Source organism: Panulirus ornatus, chromosome 46 (assembly GCF_036320965.1).
Source record: "Panulirus ornatus isolate Po-2019 chromosome 46, ASM3632096v1, whole genome shotgun sequence".
Classification (NCBI taxonomy): domain Eukaryota; kingdom Metazoa; phylum Arthropoda; class Malacostraca; order Decapoda; family Palinuridae; genus Panulirus; species Panulirus ornatus.
Window position 1 is genome coordinate 12,030,253 of NC_092269.1, and position 22,523 is coordinate 12,052,775.

General features: G+C 38.6%; 1 protein-coding gene across 6 annotated transcripts in view; it reads left to right on the plus strand.

The window, feature by feature from the left end:
* The window catches only part of BRWD3 (bromodomain and WD repeat-containing protein), a 385,638-nt gene that overhangs the window by 291,586 nt on the left and 71,529 nt on the right, over positions 1 to 22,523 (plus strand). The gene's annotated exons all lie outside the window — the stretch shown is intronic.

The following is a 22,523-nucleotide window of genomic DNA, read 5'->3' on the forward strand; positions in this document are numbered from 1 at the left end:
GCGAGTTAAGCTGCCTCTACCATTTTTCTATATATCACTGAACCAAAACATAAGAATATAGTGCTGAATTTATCTCAGATGTCTTCCTTCACCCTTATCCGCTCATATATACAAGTGATGTACAATTGACCATGGAAATGATGTTACAGTTTTTAGTATGATTCATCCAAGCAGTGATATCTGGTAAGTTGATCTTTAGGATGGGGTGTAGGTTGGAGCTGGATAAATGTCAAGTTAGTGCTCAGTGGGCTGGATGCCATTATAGGATGATGGTATATTATCAAACACCTGATTCTTTTTTGCTGACTAACCTTTTTGTAGCATTTCCAAATATCTAGGCAGGTATAAAGCATGCAGATGATTAGTAAAAGAGCTATATTCCACTCCCATGCTTTAAAGATGATGAAGATGAATGAAGGAAAATGAAAGGACTGCCAGCTAGCATTGATTAGTAACACAAGCCGGTAATATGTACTTTTAGATGTGAAATGAAGTGTTTTAGATATCTGGGAGTGGATTTGGCAGCGGATGGAACCATGGAAGCGGAAGTGAATCATAGGGTGGGGGAGGGGCGAAAGTTCTTGGAGCGTTGAAGAATGTGTGGAAGTCGAGAACATTATCTCGGAAAGCAAAAATGGGTGTTGTTATTTCATGTGTGGCGGGGTGGCAGTGGGAATGAATAAGAGCAGACTATGAATTATGTACATGTGTATATATGTATATGTTTGTGTGTACATATATGTATACGTTGACATGTATAGGTATGTATATTTGCATGTGTGGACATATATGTATATACATGTGTATGTGGGTGGGTTGGGCCATTCTTTTGTCTGTTTCCTTGCGCTGCCTTGCTAATGTGGGAGACAGCGACAAAGCAAAGTAAATAAATAAATAGATGTGAAATGTGCTGCATATGATTCATTTCCTTGATTAGAAGTTGTTTTACTTAGAGAATAATATGGAAGTTATTTGTTTCTCAAAAATAGATAGTTACTGAATAAATGTTCAAAGAAGTGAACATTACTCATTTTACATTTGTTTTTGTGCCATATGTTTTCATCCATCAAGGCAGTGAATGTGGAAAATATTTACGTATTCAGTAAAGAGATGACAAAAATGTGGTGAGTATGAATGTTACATTAATTCATATTACATATTCAGTACTCATTTCAGCTTAACCTAGTCATTGTGATGTCTTATTCTAACTGCAAATTATTCCTGAATCTCCCTGAGTGATATTCTGGTATGGCATGGTATTTCATTTGAAAATATACTAAATGTTTTATGTACTGATTTATCCATTTTACATAGACTTGATATTTTTGAGGAGAGAGAGAGAGAGAGAGAGAGAGAGAGAGAGAGAGAGAGAGAGAGAGAGAGAGAGAGAGAGAGAGAGAGACCAGTGTTACCTTGTTCAATATATCCTCAAAAAAAGTGCACTGCTTATATGATTATAGGCATAAACAAAAGTAGCTGCTGCTTGCTCATAGAAAACATGCTGTGATAGACTGTAAGAAACAAGAATGCGGGTACATCCTTTTTCCTTTTGAAATGCATAGTGTTATACTGGAAGGATGTAGTGAAAAAGGTTTTGGGCGATCAGGGCCTGAACGTACAGGAAGGTGAAAGATGGGCAAGGAATATCGTGAATTGGAAGGATGTGGCATACCGGGGTTGATGTGCTGACAATGGATTGAACCAGGGCATGTAAAGCGTCTAGGGTAAACCATGGAAAGTTTTGTGGGCCTGGATGTGGAAAGGGAGCTGTGGTTTCGGTGCATTACACATGACAGCTAGAGACTGAGTGTGAACAAATGTGGCCTTTTTTTGTCTTTTCCTAGCGCTACCTTGCACATGGGAGGGGGGCTACTTCATGTGTGGTGGGGCAGCAACAGGAATGGATGAAAGCAGCAAGTTTGAATATGTACATGTCTATATATGTTTATGTCTGTGTATGTGTATGTATGTATACGTTGAAATATATTGGTATGTATGGAAAGGATCACAATTTTGTGTGTGGTCAAGATATTCCTGCGTCCACGGAGAAAATGAAACACGATAAGTTCCCAAATGCACATTCGTGTAATAATCACATCATCAGGGAGACACAAGAGTGAAATATAATAGTCAGTTGATATACATCGAAGAGACAAAGCAAGGACGCCATTTGGTAAACATGCGATTGGAATATATTTAGCTATCTTTTTGTAGTACCATGCACTCTTCAGATTCTTGAGTCTTTTTGTTATAGAATAGAGTGAATTGGAATGATGTGGTATACCGGGTTCGACATGCTGTCAATGGATTGAACCAGGGCATGTGAAGCATCTGGGGTAAACCATGGAAAGTTTTGTGGGGCCTGGATGTGGAAAGGGAGCTGTGGTTTTGGTGCATCACACATGACAGCTAGAGACTGAGTGTGAACAAATGTGGCCTTTGTTGTCTTTTCCTAGCACTACCTCGCGCATGTGTGGGGTAATGGGGTTGTCATTTCATGTGTGGTGGGGTGGCAACGAGAATGAATAAAGGCAGCAAGTATGAATTATGCACATGTGTATATATGTATATGTCTGTATGTATATATATATGTATACGTTGAGATGTATAGGTATGCATATGTGCGTGTGTGGACGTGTATGTATATACATGTGTATGTGGGTGGGTTAGGCCATTATTTCGTCTGTTTCCTTGTGCTACCTCACTAACTTGGGAGACAGTGACAAAGTATAATAAAAACTATAATTAGATGAGACATCCATCCCCTGTGGCTCTAGGTGCTTAGATGACGTTGGTAACACTCTCCATGTCCATCTTTCAAGGTTCCGTTGAGCATGACTCATTTCCATATCTTGAGTAGCTGTGTTTCTGTAGTTGAGTATGGCGAAAAATGGATTCATTTTAACTGGTCATACCCTTCCTGATCAGACTTAACAATGTTGACAACTGATTATGTCTTTCTGTTTAACTGATGGTACTTAGAACTGCTTGTGTTGAAAATCATATTTGTGTACAAAGCCCCTGAACTCTCCTTTGATGAATTTGTATTCCTTTGTAACAATGTTGACAACTGATTATGTCTTTCTGTTTAACTGAGGGTACTTAGGACTGCTTGTGTTGAAAATCATATTTGTGTACAAAGCCCCTGAACTCTCCTTTGATGAATTTGTATTCCTTTGTCTCTGATAAGCTCTGATGGAATCTCATATCTTACAAAGTAAACTTTCATTTTTCTGATGACTGTGATACTCCTTGTCATCTCCAGCATGTCAACTTCCCAGAAGTTGCTGAAACAACAGTCCAAAACCAGTAAAAAGTTATGATTCCCTATCTCAAAGAAATGACTCCTACTTTCTCCCATGCTCAGTCTGCTTTCTCGTGGGATTTTAGGCTTTCCTTGGACCTTGTTGAATCAGTTGCATATTTCACTCAGGGTGAGTTTCTCTTTGATCTCAACATTTATACTCACCCAGTATACATACTCCCCTTCAGGTCTTCTACACCTGTATGAGTATTGCCTTCTTGAGCTTGGTATGCAAAGCATGAGTTATGACTATACTATATCCTTTGATAATCAAACCATTTTGTACTGAGAACTCATCTCGAACAAAAAGATGAGGGGACAGTATCTTTTGTTTTAGGCCACCCAGAGATTGTGGTTTCCAAAAGCAAATTCATTGTCTCATTATGTTCTGTTGCTCTTTTTTATCATTTCTAGATGCTCTAGTCTGATGGGTAGGATAGGTACCATCTTTATATTCTCAAACATGTGTTTTCCTTCATTCTTTGGTAAGTTAGTCCTTGACAGAAAATTTGCAATGTGCATGTCCCTCTCAGGGTGTTTTGACAGTTCTTTGGTGAGCTTGTTTTTTATGATTGATTGTTGAGATTTGTTGTTACTTATTACTCTGCTCAGTCTCCCAGATGTATGCTGGTGAAACCTTTTCAGGATAAATATAATTGCTAGCATATCTTTATTTGTGCATAGCTAGTCTCTGCAGAAGATAGCACCCTGCTTGCATAAGATACTAGTTTACCTTTCTGCATCAACGTACTTAGCCTACCTGATGAAAATCACAGATATGAATAATTTTGGTCATGAAAAGCAAACACTGGTGAGGATGTCATGAACTGCCTGACCTTGCTTTGAGCTTCTTCCTCTACTCTTACCCATTTCCATTCAACATCCCTGTTAGCAAGTTCATGGGTAGGATCCATTACATCAGAGATTTTAGGTAAGATTTTGGCTAAATGATTCACCATGACTGCTGATCCCTGTACCTGTGTCACATTTTGTTAAGTCTTTGTTTTTACAGTGGATGATGTCTTATCAGCATTAGGTTTCAAACCCCACTTGAATATCTTAAGTCCTATAACTTCTGCCATATAACTTGAGCTTGATCCCTTTCATCCAGAATCTCTCTAACTGTCTACACACATTATTATCATGATCATCAGTAGCTAGTTCATCATTGTCTCCTATCCCATAAACTAATATGTCATCTGCTACACATGAAACTCTCTTCCTATACTTCAGGGCTGCATTTCGTCTTTTTTTGATTATTTTAATACATACACCCAAGCCAGTAGGTAATGTTAACCATCTATACTTTCCTAGTGGTGTTTGAACTATAGTAAGTTAGCTTGACTGATCATCTAGGAGACAGTGCCAATAACCATTCTTGAGATCAAACTTTGAGAATAATTTAGCATTTTTGACAGGTCAGGTTATGTCATCAGTCACTGTTCATAGATGCATTTCTCCTTTCAGGGTTTTATTCACTACTTGTGGAACAATGCAAATTCGGATTTCACTTGAGTTTTTGCTTCCAATAACCATGCCACTCATGTATTTTATTGGCTCTTCCATCATGGTTAGCCATTCATTTTCTATAATTCATTAAGCATATTATGAACCTTTTCTTGAACACTGATGGCACTCTGTATGATAATATAGGTTGAGCATCCCTAAACCAAGATCTGAAATGCTCCAAAATCCGAAACTTTTTGAGGAGCGACATGATGTTACAACTGGAAAATTCCATACCTGACCTCACTTTCCCACGCTGGGCTCTAATGCTCTGTTGACGCCAGTTTGTTACAAACCATCATCACTGCAAGACCTACATGCATTACTCACTGTGTTTTTTGCTTATTCTCTTTTTTTGTGGTTTAAAGATATTGATGAAAATATTTAAAAGGATTGCAGACAATGAGGCTCCAGTTGTTCATTCACTGACCGATAGTGAAATAGCTGAAATGGTCAAATCAAGGTGATTATGGTAAGAGATGTGTAGATGACTTTGTTAACAATGCAGAAAAAGTGCAAATAGACGACATGATGAGAATATGTGGACTTATTGAAGAACTAGTGCAGCGTGCAACATAACAGAACAAGAAAGCACGTCAGTCAGTAAAATCAAAGAGACAAAAACCATTGTTAATGAGGCAGATAACTTTGGAGGAAACATTTAAAAAAGCCAATTAAAAAAGTTGAGGTTGTAATACCTTAGCTTTCTGAAGGATCACTGTTACACAGACTTTGTTTCATGCTCATAATTATTAAGAGTATTGTATAGATTACCATCAGGTTATGTGTATAAGGTGTATTTGAAACAAATGGAATTTGTGTTTAGACTTGGGTCCCATCCTCAAGATGTATCATTATCTGTTATCCATCATGACAAATGTGGAAAACAGGATGGTATGAAAACAAACAGGTTAGAGCTTAGACATGCCTCAAAGTTTCGACCATTCATTGGTCTTGCTTAGGAGAGACTGATTCTAGCATTCAGCGGGACCATATTCCCCAACAAGTTATGGCCACCTAGTCGGATGCCTTGGGTTGCTTGATTGGGTTGCTTGTCCTGCAACCTCCACTCAATCACAGCGATCTGTGCTGCCTGATGTGGCCAGCAGATGAACCCAGACCTTATGTTAACATTGTCTTTGGTAGTGATGTAAGCCACCTCTAATGTCTTTCTTATTTGTTTGCTTAGGCCCTTGTGCAGTATTCTTGCCGTATTCCATTACACTGACTTGCAGTGACGATTTACGCTTTGTTTACATCGTGCAAGTCTCAGCATGACGTAAACAGAGTGGAACTTGTTGCTTCAAATCCATGTAGTGGGACGAGACGACAAGGGCCTAAGCAAACAAATAATAAAGACATTAGAAGCAGCTTAAATCGCTAGCAAAGACAACATTAACACAAGGTCTGGGTTTATCTGATGGTCGCATCAGGCAATGGAGATCTCTGTGATGAGTGGTGGTAGCAGGACAAGTGATCCAAAAATCTTGAACTGAACTTATATTCTCATAATTCACAATTATCAGATTCTTCTCTTTTGATGTTCTTGTACACGAAAATGACACAAGGCCCTGTTCTACATCAAAGCAAGAATTTTATTGTTTTAGTCTTACAATTGATGGTAACCGTTCTACACTTTCCCAGGTGGCTTATCTTAGTAGTATTCCACATGTACAACACTATATTACAAGACTTTAACTGTTTATCAGTCACTATATGTTGGGGAATAACATTCACGTTTGTGCCACGGTCAGTTTGACAACTTACCTTCTTACTGTCTACCTCCATGGATGTCATGATAGCCTCGTCGCTGCATCGTGTTGAAACCATTATAACATAATGGACATTGAGGTCATCTGGGTGTGCTTTCTTTTGACTGCCATTGACCATACTTCCCTTAGAACACTTCCTTGGTGATGATCTGCATTTACTTATGAAGCTATTCTTTTTGTTGTACTTGCTACAGGTTGTACCATATGTTTGGTCTTATTCTCTCTTCCAGATATGCTGGGCATTCTTCTTTCACTCAAATAGGCTTGTTGCCACAGAACTTGCATTCCTTCATGTGTATGTTTTGAGGTGTGGTTCCCTTGTTGATGTATTCATTTGATTTGCCTTGTCATGTCTTTTCTCTCAGTCATTCTAGTCTGAGATAGCTGACTACATTTTCATTGCACCTGCTGTTTTTTTGCACTGTTTTTTGTGTCTGATTTGGTCTTACAATATTTGATGAGAAAACCAATTTAGAGATTAATTGATCATTTCTGTTCCTGTTTCACAAGATTATGTTTCATCTCAAAAAATAAAAACAGAAATAAGCAAGTTTGGTAGTTTGGAAATTACCATATATCACCTTTTTATTTAAAGTTTCTAGAAATGGGGACATCATTTACTGATCCTATTTAACAGTATTTGAAAGTTTAAGAATAGGAAGAGGTAGACCGTGATCAGATAGATGATTTGAGAAATTTCTTTAACATGATTCAAATGAAGATGCTGGAGGAATGATACAGGATGAGATGCATGGTAAGAGTTTTGTACGTGGAGGTGGTTTCAAAAAAGACTTTGGACTCACTTGACAAATCGCCTTATTATGCAAAATTACAAAGTAAGAGGCATGTACATTAGCATGAAACTTCATCTGTCTATCTACTTATCTTTAACTCTGATACATGTTCTCTGCTCGAACTCCCTCAGGGATTGGCCACCTCAAAGAGTCTCCATGACTATGATCTCCAGTGCTGCTTCTTAGCCTTTATAGCCTCACTCTTAACAGGCCACTGGCAGAGGGCAACTCTAGTGCAGTACTTCTTGAGGCTCCTGCGTAATGTTTCTACTGACCACTGTCTAATATTTCTACTTCATGTTTCAACCTACTTCTGCATAATGCTCCTCCCTAATGTTCTTACTACTTTCTGTTGCACCTACCATTTTGCCAAAAGGCAGGGCAAAAAAAGTGCATGGCACTCATCTCAGGAAAATGCAGAGTTAAAAAGAATGAGTTCTCAAGTGTTATGTGTGACAAGTAGAGATTGTATGTATGTGGACAGAATGCCATCAGGCCACATGTGTGTGAGGCAGAAAGAAAAGGCATCTACCTAGGTCATAGGAGTGCATCTTGACAGCCACTGAAGTGTTGGCGCATTGCACAGCCATCACTAACCTTCCTTATACCTAGGCGGGAGGTAACTGAAATTCACTGTTTGGTGGCTGCCTTTCAACAAAAACCTACTATGAAAGTTCATGTTTTGCTTTAACACATTTGACAAGGATTAATGACATGTGTAACTGATTAAGAGTCTTTATGCATGTGATCCACCCCACTGATTTTTTTTTATGTTCAAGGCTCCAGTCATGGACAAAATTCTACCTCAAGGCTGGCCCTTGGTTGAAATATAGAAAGAATTATGAAATGGAAAAGAAAAGACAAAGGGAAAGTATTAATGAATTTTTGGGAAAGTGAAAGACCTGTTTTTTGAAATGTGCCCAGTCATAGTTATTGGGAAAGACATGAGAAGGTAGAGAGTTCCAATGCTTATGCATGTAGGGAAAGAAGTAACAAAATGGCCCACCCTTGAGTTGCTGATGGCCTCACAATAATCATATGAGCTTGCTGAGTATTGCATGGTGGGGTGGGGGCTAACAAACAGCCAACTCTCGAGAGCAAAAACCAGAGTAATACCCATAGAAGAGGGAAAGTAAACCAACATTGCGGCGTAGGGCAAGGGGGTCAAGTTTGGAAGCTTGCCTAGGATAGTTTAAAAGTCAGACTGCTTTTGAGTCAATACTGTCAAGTAAGGATATAAAGGTAGAGCCACCCCAAATGTGAGAGCAGTTCTCCATACAAGGATGAATCGATCCCTTGTACAAACAGAGTAACTGCTCAGAAGAAAAGTTTCAACATCTAAACAGGACACCCAGGTTTTTAGAGGCAGACTTTGCTATTTCTGTTAAGTGGGGTTTCCATGAGAGAGTGAATGTTACAGTAATAGCAAGTATGTTCATTGAGTCAGGAGGTGGAATTACAGAGCCATCAAAGGAGAGACAAGTTGTGAGGAGTTTTTGATAGAGAGGTGGGTAGAAATTTGGTCTTCAAGGTATTATACTTAAGATTTTGTATACCCCTCTGAGATATCCTGTCCAAGTCTTGAGTTTAATGAGGAAGCTGTGTCAAAACAAGATGCAAATCGAGTGAGAGAAAAGGGAGCAGATTTGAACGATGTGGATGAAGACAGTGCTGAGTCATCATTGAAAGGAAGGGGAAAAAGTGTAGGGCACAGAACAGAACCTTGAGGGACACTGCTGTTGATGGAGAGAAGGGGGGAGGCTGATCCATCAACAACCACAGAGATAGATTGGCTGGAGAGGAAGCTAGACATGAAGTAGTAAAGTGAGGGAGGGAAGCCAAAGAGGAGAGCTTATAGATGAGACTCTGATGCCACACCCTGTCAAAAGCCTTAGATATGTCAAGGGCAAGTACACACAACTCCCCAAAATCTCTCAGGGATGATGACCAGACATTAGTAAGATTGGAAAGGATATCACCTGTGGATCTCACCTTATGGAAGCCATGCTGGTGATCAGAGGGAAGGTTGTGATTTTAAGGCATTTAAGGATTTGGGAGTTGAGTAAGGATTGAAAGACTTTGGAAATGGTAGATGTCAGAGCAGGAGGATGATAGAGGGGTCAGAACAGTCACTCTTCTTAGGGATGGGATGTATCAAAGCATGTTTTCAAGAAGGAAACATTTTGGTTTTTAAGCAGAAACAGAGAAGCACAGGTGCAAGTTCAGAGACACTTTTTCAGTACACATGGATGAATGCCATCAGGACCATAAACCTTGCTTGTGTCTAGAGAAAGAAGTGCTTTTCAGACAGTTCGAAATGAGATTATGGGAAGAGGAATAGGAGTAGTGAAGGAATGTTAGAGTCATCTAAGGTGGAGTTAAAGGAGAAACAGGAACCAAAGAGAGTTGCTTTGTCAATGGGAGGGACAGCTATAGTACTGTCAGAATGAAAAAGTGAAGGAAAGGTAGTGACAGAAATTGTTAGAGATTCCCAAAACTTGAGACCAGAAAGACATATGGATTTAAAGATTGATAGATAAGGAGAGTATTGATGTGTGCTGTTTCTCCTGTAGGTCTCTGTTGTGAGAAACAGACTTATTGAACACAGTATATGTGGATTTTGATTTAGAATTAAGACCTACTTCATGCAACCAAAATTTTCCTCTTGAAACAGGTATTTCTCTGACATAATGAAATGCTATATTCGGGACAGTAATTGGTAAGGCTAAGAGAAACGTTTGAAAACTAATTTTTGTATTATTTAACATTGCTTGATCAAATTCAAAAGATACTGTAGTTCCATTACTTTTTATAGGCAAATTGTTTACATTACAATAGATTTTATTTGCATTTAACCCTTAAATTTCTTCCATCTTCATGTAATAATCCTTAGAGGACTTACCTCCTTGTCACATGATTTAGCTTCTTTCACCTTTAGTTGATATTCAGCTGACTTATAGCACCATCAGTAGCCTGTAGAAGTCTTTTTTTTTTATCACCAGGAATGCATACAATGAACTTATGTTCTCTTCATTACCCTTGCTACCACTGCCTGGCTGCTGATTTGAGGTTGCATGCACACACTAACCCCAGTGAAATTTGTAAGTTGTTTAAGATGTAATTAATGAAGAGGAATACTTATGATACATATCATTTGCTGAGGAAAATGAAGCAGAGTAACCAGGCAAACGTGAAGAAATAAGCGACATCATATATGATCACACCAGAGATTTTAATGGGATTATGTATGGAGGAGGGAGACCAGCACAAGAGACCACCCCCAACAATCTAGTATTGGTAGCCATACCCTAGATAGTAGCTATGTTATGATACTGTCTGGAATGGGTGCCCTGTGGCAATGTACACCATAGTTAGAGGACAAAATAGAAAACTAGCTGGAACATGACATTGGGGCCTAGTGTTGGTTTGTGATGAGAGCTTTCAAGACTCACTTCCTGGGCATATACTGAAAGGAATGTGATAGTATGGAATTTTAAAAATTTATTTTATAAGAGTACATGAAGTTTTTTTAGTATACATAAAAGAAAGTATGAAAACTATTTAAAACTGTAGCTTATTGCACGTAATGTTCATCGTATCTACCACCAGCGCTATGCCTGTGTAGAAAATTGCTAAAAAGTAATAAAAGTGATAGGGAATGAACCAGACCACTTTGTCCACCATTCTTATTGTTAGATGATAAAAAATCATGCCAGACTTGTCAGCACCAGGCTGTAATCCATTTTATTCCTGCCTCATCATATCCAAAAATAGGTAGATATAAGATAGTTTTGTCTGTTTTTGTTGTTTTGTGTATTTTTCATACTTTTGCATGCTGATCCATCATTTCACAAAGGAAAGGTTTTTTCTATTCTTTAGTTGTTGTGGACATGGGACTGTATTACTACAGTTTTATAGGTCAATTTGAGATTATGGTGTAGAATTTCATATTTCTCTCATAGGTTGAGAATAGAGCATACTGTTGGTCCTTTTCCACATTGGAGTGGAGAATTTATCATGTAAAAAAAGATTTTAGCACAGCATGGTGGCCTCACCACTGATAATGATAGCATACTGCTAAGCAGTTTCTTTGCAGTATAAACAGACACTTATAGCACACCAATTAAAAAACTTTTGCAGTTGATTCACAATGTATGCAAACATTTGATAGGGAGTAGTTTTTTCTCCAACTTTCTTCACTGTTCCTTCATGACATCCCATTGCCTCAGGCAAACCTCAACACGAAGGTCCTTTCATATGACAGACATCTCAAAAATCTCACCACAACTCTTGAACACCACAGTAGCATAATCAGACTTGCATCACTACATTACACAGTTATATCTATGTTTTACCAAGAATAGAATGTCTGCACCTCTCCAGAGGTTGTCAGTCTTTCTTTTAACCCTAGATGGACATGAATGGCTGCTCACTTTCTCCAGTCACCTTGAATTGACAGTCACTTCCTCTGAGCAAAACCTATCCACATTCAGGCTCCACATGCCTTTCCATGTTTTGTTTCAGCTGCTTCTCAAACCCTGGTTCAATCCATTGACTGCACTCTGACCCTGAATACCACATTGTTTGATTCACCATCCTGCATGTTTAGACGATGATCACACTACATCATTTTCACTCCATCCTTCCATATCCAGTTTGGTTCGTTTGACTCTTGACACATATATCTTCGTTAACCTCTCCTCTCTCATTTTCTCTGAATCTTGAAACCATTTCAGTGTACCCTCTTCAGCTCTTTCAACCATACTCTTCTTATTTTTAAAACTTTCTTACCCTCTTCTTGCTTACTTGATCAGACCGCTAAGTATAGGCTTGTCATTAGCTACTATACCTCATCACTATACTTGTTCTCTGCACCCCTTTCTCTATTTTTGCTTTCATCTCTTTTATCACTGTATCCATATATATGTAAAAAAGCCACAGTGACATCACACCCATATGTATACCAAAACTTTCACTCGACTCTCCATCCACTCTTACATGTGCATTTGCTACCAGTAGTTGTCATCCTTCACCACATATCCTGAACACATCTCATAAAGCATTCTACTCATCTCTATACTACCTTGTCTCTAGGGCCATAAAAGCTACATACAGCTTCTTACCTTTCATCAGATACTTTTCCACAGTCATTTTCACCCTTTGTTCCTCACATATTTTGTATGTAGCCATTTGCATCACTCTATGGAATAACAACACTCATGCATACACTTTTCCTGGTTTGCTTAACAAACATAGTTCCTATAATTGCTACATACATCCTTAGCACCTTTTCCTTTAAATAAAGGAACAATAAAGAAATAACAGCTTTTACCCAATCCTCAATCACAACCCTCTGTTCCCATACTAAATTACATATCAAATGCATCCACTCTCACACATTCTCTTCCATACTTGAACATTTCAGTTGTTATCCCATTAACGCCAGGTGCCTTTCCTGCTGTCAACTTCATTATCTTCTTTTTAACTCACATCTTGCCATAGGCTTCTTTTCCTTCCATCTTCTAGACCCATGCATGTAGCACCTGCTGCCTCACCTTCTACCACATTCAACAGGTCTTCAAAATACTCAATTCATCTTCCTTTCACTTCTTCCTTTTGATTTAGCAACTCCCCTTTCGTACTTCTTACTTCTCAGAGTTACACTTCCTCCCTTACATCCACCTCTCTCCTTTTTCACCTCCATTCAGTACAATTTCTTATTTTCTCCAAACTTTCCTCTTAACTTTTTTCCAAAATCTTCATCTACTGTTTCACTGCCTTCCTTTGTCAGTTTCTTAATATTCTGCTCATGCTGCCCTGCTCCTTTTGCTGAGTTTCCACTGATACATTCCTTTCAAGCAATCTACCAAATGCCTTTTTCTTCTCTTCCATAGCATTTCTAATCTCATATGTCCACTCTACATTTCTACTTTTATTCTTGTCTCACATCCTTGTGTTCAACAACTAATTCTGCAACTTTAACAGGCTTTCTTTCAACATTTTTAACCACTTTCACACATGAATGCATTCCTAGATTTATTGTACTTTCAACTTAACTTTCTGTCATTTTTCTCTCATACTTCTTGATTCTTTCTAGTTCATCCTCTTGCTTGCCAACACTTTTATCTCTCCATTCTTCCTTACACCATACTTCGACTTCTCCATGATCCTCACCTCCACATAAACTGCAAAATGGTCATAATCTCTAAAGAATCCTCTCTACTATAGCATCCAGCACAACCTTTTTTCAACCTTTCATCCACTGCCACACAGTCAGTCAGTCCATTTTGTTTTTTTCTTCAATCACTTCACTTCCACATATATCTATGGATTATCTTGTGCTGAAAGGAAGGGGTTTGCAAGGAATAATCCCCTCTCAGCACAGACTGTCCATAAGGTAACTTCCATTCTCATTTACTCCAGGCACTCCCCATGTACCACCTAACTCAACAGTTTCATCAACTCTCACCTCTGCATTCACATCACCCATTTCAACCACCTCTCTCTCCTTCTGAAACCTGTTTACACAGTCCTTCAAATTTCTTCAGAAATGCTTAATTTCATCCTTACCTCACATAGTCTTCATATTTACAGGCACATATATACATACCCATGCATACTTCACAATGCTAATCTCTCCTTTCACCCACTCTCTTCTTGATTGATTCCATCCATGCTTTGTAACACCCTCCCATACTCTTGGTGATAGCACAATTGCACATCCCTCTTTCCCTCTTCCTTGATAATTTTCATTCATTCCTGTCCTTACCATTCCTCCTTCCACTCCCTCCTATGATATACATTCATGATTTACATTTTAACTTCATATTCCATACATATGGGTTTCCCCAATCCCCAGCACATGCAGTAAACTATAGCTTTTATATTTCTCCACAGGCACCCTCGTTTTGCTCTTATCAGTCATCCCATTAACAGTCAGAGCCATGACCCTCAATTGCATGTCCCATTTACTCCCTTGCATAACTGGTGGACTCCATTGCTGCTTCTTAGTCTTTTGTGCCTGACCCTTGACAGGCCACTGACAGAGAGCAACTCTAGCATAGTGTTTTGCAGAAGCAGTGGGGTTCTCAGATTGTCAAAAAAACTAAAAGTTCAGTATCAGAAGTGTTTGCCTCTTTTAAAAACTATTGCCCATTTAATTAGGCAATGCCTCCCCCTTCAGTTCCACCCCTAAGGGTGTACTAACGAGGTCAGCATGAGATTATCCCCCAAGGCTCTGAATTCCAATGTTTCCCAATCACTGAGGTCTCTTCTGCAGTAGCAGCAGCACCTGACCTAGAGCAGTACCTTTTTTTGTTTTCAGTCTTGTGGCCATGACATCACAATCCTTAGGCTTTCTTTCTCAGTCAAATTACTACTGTATCTGTTTTTCCCATTAATTTGATACGCTAAACAACTTTGATATGTATGTGGCATACCAGGGGGTTAGAGAAAATTAAATGGAGTAATTGAATGATGAAGGAAAAGTATTGAACCATTTTATAGTAAAATGGATGATTACTATGGTGTGGTTTATGGTGGGTTAGCTGCTATAGGCTGAACCAGGGCATGTGAAACGGTCAAGATATACCATGGGGTAGTCTACAGGGCTTTGCTGTGGATGTCCTGTCTTGGTTTTGGTGCATTATACATAATGAACAGGAGTGGACATGTGCAAGTGAAGTTTTGTTCATCTTTTTCTAAAGCTACCTTCCCATGACTGAATGGTCACCCATTTCCACTCCTTAGATCTATAACCGTACAAGGTATCACATGTGACATAGAGGATATTTACTGCTCACCCCACAGACATTACTACAAAGGCCACAAAGAAAGTAAATGAGCACAGAACACTGACCAAGATCAGTTTTGAACAGGGAAAAGAAACTATTAGCATCTACAAACATTTCATCAACTCCACCCTAAACTGTGCTTCGCCTTCTTAGTCATTTACCCTATTTTTTTTCTTTATAATTACCCCATTTATAGTTCATTATTTCTCATTTGTTTATAATTACCTTATCCCTTGGGATAGTGGAGAAAGAATACTTCCCATGTATTCCTTGCATGTAGTAGAAGGTGACTAAAAGAAATTGGGGGAGGGGGCTAGAAATCCTCCCCTACTGTTTGTACTTTTCCAGAAGAAGGAACAAGAGAAGGGGGCCAAGTGAGGATTTTTCCCTCTTAAGGTTTGTTCATCTGTTCTTGATGCTACCTTTTTAACATAGGAAAAGGCAAATATGCATGGAAAAAATGTTTACCCCAGGACCAGTTTTTGTGAAAGACCCCTGGTGTTACCCATCACCTTTCTAAAGGCTTTTGCAGGTCAAGACTGCTATTTCCAGTAATAAGGAAACTTAGGCTCCTTTGGAGTGAGAAGTTTTGGAGGAGACTGTACACCCAATATTACAGCATCACCAAATAAGAGTTTTTCCTCTTGGAGTAACCTTGAGCTCCTCTGCTTCAAAAGCAAATACAGCAAACCTGCAAACCACATGAAACAAGGCTCTCAGAGCAGTCTCTAATTGCAAAGCATCCACAAACACTAGACTCTTACAATGAAACAAAAATACTTCCAAAAAAGGTCTCATTTCAGTATGTTTGGCACCCCATTCTTATTCAGCAACTTTAGACACCTCACACCTAAACCTTACCATAAACCACCACCAATCTTTAAGTAGAAAAAAAAGCTTTTCTTTGCCTCACACTTTTGCTGTCTACACCTACTGGTCCCCCTGCCCAAATTAGATGATGTTGACTATGCATTTACACAAAGTGATGGCTTCACTAGCATTAAACAACCTGGTCTTACATTCTCCTCCACCGGGCATTCATCTTTTGAAAGTGGCTTCACTAGCATTAAACAACCTAGTCTTACATTCTCCTCCACCAGGCATTCATCTGTTTGAAAGTGCACTCCTCAGTTATGTGACTCCCTTTATCTTTTGCTTTTTAGACACCACTCATTTCTTCAACACTACAAATACATATTCAACATATTACAGGTCCCATCATGCCTGAGATGCAACTTCCATGATAAAGACACTGAACACTCTATCCTTAACTGCCGTGCACTCACCTCACATACAAACACATCACCACACTTCTTGACTTGTGGTTCTGCTAAGTGGCTGTAATTACTTTTTTGTTCTGTATATTGAGGAAGTTTAACACTTGTAATCCCTAACCCTTGAATATTTTCAGCTATCATATGTATAAGATGTATATGTGATTTCTACATTAACTGTATCCTTATTCTGTTCCATTTGTTCACTACTGTTATACTATAAAAGTACTTCTTTGCATCTTTTTGGTCAAGATTCTTACTTCATTCCATGTTATGTCCTCTGGTAGCTCTGTCCCTACATCTGTTGAAGAAATTGGTACTGTTCACACCATCAGTCTGTTTTAAACTCTGAAAAGTTACCCATCAGTCTTTTCTCTCTTCCAAGATGATCTGATTTGAAGCCTTTATCCTTTCCCTGTAACTTAGTTCTCTTGATTGTAGTATTGTCTTTGTTACCCTCATTTGTTCCTTTCCACTAAGATAATCTTATATCCATTGAAGGAGTTTTCCCTTATTTCTACCTGATGATCCAGCTTCTTAATGAGTCTTCCATGTAGTACAGTGTTAAATGCTTTGAGGCAGCCTTGGTACAAACTGTCGACCCAGCCTTACCATTTGTCTAAGACAAAGCTCATTGTGTTGTAGAAATCTAAGAGGTTTGTTACACATGGCCTCCATGCTGTTTCTCATGTAGGTGATTACTCCTAGAAAGTCATTCATTTGCTGTCTAATTATCTTTCCTCCTGAAACCTGACAGATCACACTCATCTGTTAGGCCAGTCTTTAGTGCAGTTCCTCTTCCTGATCTTTCTCATAGATAGGCATGACATTCACCTTTCACCATTTCTTTGGTGCTCTAACTCTTTCCAGCAACATCTTGAACAGTATTTCAAGGGGTTCATATAGCAAATCTGCATACATCTTTATTACATGTGATGAACTTTCGTCAGGTCCATAAGCCTTGTATCGGTCAAGACCATTAAGCATTCTTGTTTTAGATATCTTGATGCTCTCTAAAACCTCCTCTCCATTCCATGGTGTTGAGGCTATAGTTTCTTCCACTATGAAAACCACTTTTTAACTTCTTATTCCATTCTTCACATACTCTTATGACATCCTCAGCAGTTCTACCCTCTGAAACCCCTTGCATGATTAACTGTTCTAGTTGACAAATGACTCTAGATGAATTTATAGGAAAGATTTGGATTTTCTGCCTTTTCCACAGAATTCTTTTCCAAGTTTTTATTTTCTTCTCTCTTGGTATACTCATTTCTTGTTCTCTTGTACATTGCAAATACTGGCTGGCTGGAGTGCTGTCTGTATCTTTGCCACTCCACATCTGGAAGCTCCTTGCCTTTTGACATCTTTTAGGAAAGCATTCTTCCCTCTTCCCTACCTGCCCTTGTATATTTAAGGCTAAAGGTCCATGTTTCTACTCCTTCTGTAAATTTCACAGAATCTATCACTACAGATCCCCAGTTCCTAGGTACTGAACTCTCATATCCCATCTGTGTTAAACAAATTGTTGAGGCTTGCATACTTTCCACAGTTATATATCCTCTTTATGACTTCTCACCTTTGTTCTTATAATATTCTCATTTACTAGATAATTAAACTTGAGCATATTATAACTTTTTCCAGTTGGAGTATCATACAATATTCTCAACATCAGTGCTAGAATGTGTGAAGATAAGATCTAACACCTCAACAAAGCTGACTTGTGTAACTTCTTTTCTGACTTTCCTTTGGTAAATTACTGTCACCTGTATTATGATGCTTCTGTCTCATCCAAACACATGGGTCAACCATTCCTGTTCTGAGGCCACTCAGGCAGGGGATCAGGCATATTGGGCTTGGAATAATTCTCCCTCCTTTGACTCCCACTCAGGTTTTATCATTGTTAGTCATCATTGCAAACCTGTTATCTGTGAGGCAAAGTGTTCTTTCATTCAAAGGAAGTGCGATAATCTCTTCTCATCATCCATTGATAGGTCTTTATGGTCTTTAGCTTTGGGAATCTCTAACAACTTCTTTTGCTCTACCTTTCCTTATTTTTCTGTTATGATACTATAGCTGACTCTCCCATAGACAGAACAAATCTTCTCTTACTCCAACCGGGATGACTAACATTCCTTCACCCCCACTGTTCCTCTTACTAATTGTGTGCCCCTCCCCACAATCTCTTTTCAAACTGTCTGAAAAGCACCTCTCTCTCTCTGGACACAAGCAAGGCTAATGGTCATGATGGCATCCATCCCTGTGTACTGAAAGAGTGTTCCTCTGAACTTACATCACTTGCCTATCTGTTCTGCTTCTGTTTGAAAACCAGAACTTTTCCTTTTTCTTGGAAGCATGAATTGATACATCCCATCCCTAAGAAGTATGACCATTTTGACCTCTCACTATCGTCCTGTTGCTTTGACATATGCCGTTTCCAAAGTCTGTGAGTTCCTCTTCAACTCTCATATCCATAGACACCTCGAAAGTCAGTGTTGTCTCTGATCACCAGTATGTCTTATGTAAGGCGTGATCTATTAATGATATTCTTTCCTATCTAATGAATGTCTGGTCATCATCCCTGAAAGATTTTGGTGAGTCATGTGTAGTTGCCCTCGACATATCCAAAGCTTTTGACAGGGTGTGGCATGGGGGTCTCAACTCTAAGCTCCCCCCTTTTGGCTTTCCTTCCTCACTTTGTTCCATCATATCTAGCTTCCTCTCTGGTGTATCTTTCTTTGTAGTTGTTGATGGATCAGCCTCCCCCTTTTTCCCCATCAACAGCAGTGTCCCTCAAGGTTCTGTCCTGCCTCCTACACTTTTTTTTTCGAGTTTCCTTTCCTCCACAAATAATCAAATGCACTCATAAGCTAACTACTCAACATTGCATTCACCCACATCCTTCAATTCTGCTCCTTCTTCTCTCACTCAATCTGCATCTTGTCTTGACACATCTTCCTCAATAAACTCGGACAGGATATCTCAATGGGGTAGACAATTTTGATGCCTCCAAGACCCAGTTTCTACCCATCTCTTCATCGGAAACTCCTAACAACTCTCATCTCTCCTTTTTATAGTTCTGGAATTCCACCTCTTGACTCATAAATATACTTGGTATCTCTGTAATATTCACTCTTTCTTTAAACCCCTTATTGTGTGAATAGCTAAGTCAGCCGCAAAAAACTGGGTGTTCTATTTAGATGTTGAAATTTCTTTTCTTCTGAACAGTTGCTTCATTTATACTAGGGATTTACTTGCCCTTGTATGGAGTATTGCTCTCATAGTTGGGTTTGTTCTAGCTTTGTATCCATATTTGACAGAGTTGAGTTGAAAGCTGTCTGCCGTATAAGCTGTCCCAGGCTAACTTCCAAAATTGACCCCCTTGCCCTACACTACAGTGTAGGTTCTTTTTCCCTCTTCTGTTGATATTACTTTGTTTTTTCTCCCAATAGCTGGTTGCCTGTGTGCCCTCCATCATTTGCTAGACCCTGCATTACTTGGCAAGCTGCTGCATATCATGATTACTTTTTGGCCATCGGCAATTTAAGCGTGGGCTGTTTTGATAACTGTTTCTTTTCCTACATGTCAAAGCTTCGGAACACTCTTTCTTCGCATGTTTTCCCAATAAATATGACCTGGCACATTTTAAAAGACATGTTTTTTACTTCCTCCAAAATTCATAAATACTTTCCTTTGTTTTTTTCATTTTCTCATTCATAATTCTCTCTGTATTTCATGTAAGGCCTGGCTTTGATGTGGACTTTTGTCCATGGCTGGAGCCTTCATAGTTAGGAGAGGGGGAACAGTCCCTCTCATCTTAGTTGAATTTAAGTATAGCACCTCTGTTCATGTAAATAGTCTCACCTATTACATAGCTAAGCTTGAGCATAACATTATGAATTTTTCCAGTTGATTTATCATATACAATATTTTCAGTATCCATGATAGTATGTGTGAAGATAAGATTAACGATGCTGCATCTGTCCCACTCATCCTTGTGTGCTCAGTGACATGCCAGTACAGGAAATTTTCCTCTCTAGAAATTAATCCTATACTACTGTCTCTGTGACTTCCTGTCATCCTGAGAATCCAAATTCCTGCAGTTTAATTTTTTTTTTCTTTAGATGAAATACCCGTTATCAGCACTTTACCATTTGTTAAGTGATTCTCTTACTGTATCATATACCATTGTGTTTGTTCCTTTATTGTTATTATGTGTTTGTTTTGGATCATAAGAATTCTTTAGAGGATTAAATGATAATAACACCACTGTGTATTTCTTCCCAGCAATTATGGTTTCCCTTATGTATTGTCTGAATGGGCCATCTTCCACTTTTTTCTAGAAAATTTAAGCTATCTTGTATTAAGAGGGCCAGTCCTTCCCCTTCATTGCCTTCTCCTTCATTCCTCACTATCATGTATCCCTGTGAGTAAAACAAGTGAGATTTTATCACTTTAGTAAGCTTGGTTTCCACAGCCCTAGCACCATCAGTTGCACCTTCCCTTATGCATTCTTGAAATTCCAGCTCTTTCCCATAACCTACGAATCCATCAATATTTGTATAAATTTTATTTTTACATTGATGTTACTATGTCGTAGCACTTCTGACCTCTCTGTTAGGCTGTTGGGCCTGGTCCATCCTCTTGCTTCACTTGGTATCTTCAGTGTATTGCCTTCTGGCATTGTTCTTTGCTCTTCTTCCCCTCTTCCTTTGATGCATCTTATCTGATAAATATCCTAACAAGTTCCACTTTTTTATGTTTGTTTGCCTCAGTAAGTACCATTGGGATAGTTGACTCCAAAGCATGTGTAATTGTAATAGATTGTCCCTTAACGTTTTGATTATAATTAGTTCTCCTTTGCTTTGTGATTGAAATCACATCTGGCAGTTCTCTAACTTCTAGTAGCCTTTCATTAGGCATTCCTTTTTTTTCCCCCATCCTTTCCTGTTTGAAGTATGATTTTATGATTTTTCAAACCAAGAATAATTTGTGATTTATGTCTGTTGACCTCCTGCTTTACTATCTTTCTAATTTTGGTGCCACTCACTTTTTCACTAGATCCTTCAGTGTTGTTCTGTCAGCTTCTGTATCTCTTTCTCTAAAATTTCCCCTTTTGCTAACTAGAACTGGTCTTGTATGCTCTGCATTTTCCTAAACCTTTCATTGATAAAGCCGTAGACTTTATAGATCACTCAATTTCTAACATTGGATATTATTCTTTCTACAGTTTCATTAATTTCCTTGTCTGCCTTGTTTAGTATGGTTCTGCTGCATCATTCTTCATGCTCTTTTGTTGTTGATCAGCTGTCAGAGATTTATCTCCCTCCCCACTTTTGCCAAAAAATTCAATGCGTTTCACTCCTTTCCTTTAGCTAATCATTCTCTTGGTCATTTTGAAGAGACCTACGAGTCCTTATTTGCTTTTTATTGAATTCATCTTTTTTCTTTGATTATAAATGTAGCTCTTGAATCCCCTCTGTTAACTTGAAGCTTTATTCATATCCAAAGACTGTTTCTGGGCTCCCTCTTTCATCTGTGTTCCTCTTTCATCCCACAACATAACTTGAGCCTTAACCTTGTGAACTTCCACCTTTAATAGTATAAACTTCTGATGTTGTTTCTAAACTATTTCCAACAGCCTTTGTAAACTACTGACCTCTGGGTTTTCCTATTTGATCTCTTCATGTTTCCTCCTTGTTGAGGACTCGGACAAAATTGCCTGGTATTTATCTTTCTCCATATTTGATTCCATTCTAAAGTTTTTAATTTGTTCAATAGAATGGAAAATAACGATATATTTTCAGTGGATATTTTAGTACTCAGGTGCTTTTGTTGCCGTATGGTTATAGATATTGTACCATATGTCTTTACTCTCATTTACTCTTTTGTTTATGAATTCGTAGGAACATTTCTTCACTCTTCCCATGTCAGTCACACTTACTATATGTATAACCTTCAAGTCTACAGTACTTGAGAATTTTTTATATATTAATGTGGCTAAACTCTGAGCATTTTAATTGAATCTGAGGTTTTCTAACTCCCAGTTTGGTCCAACTTTACCAAACTCCCAAGAACTGGCC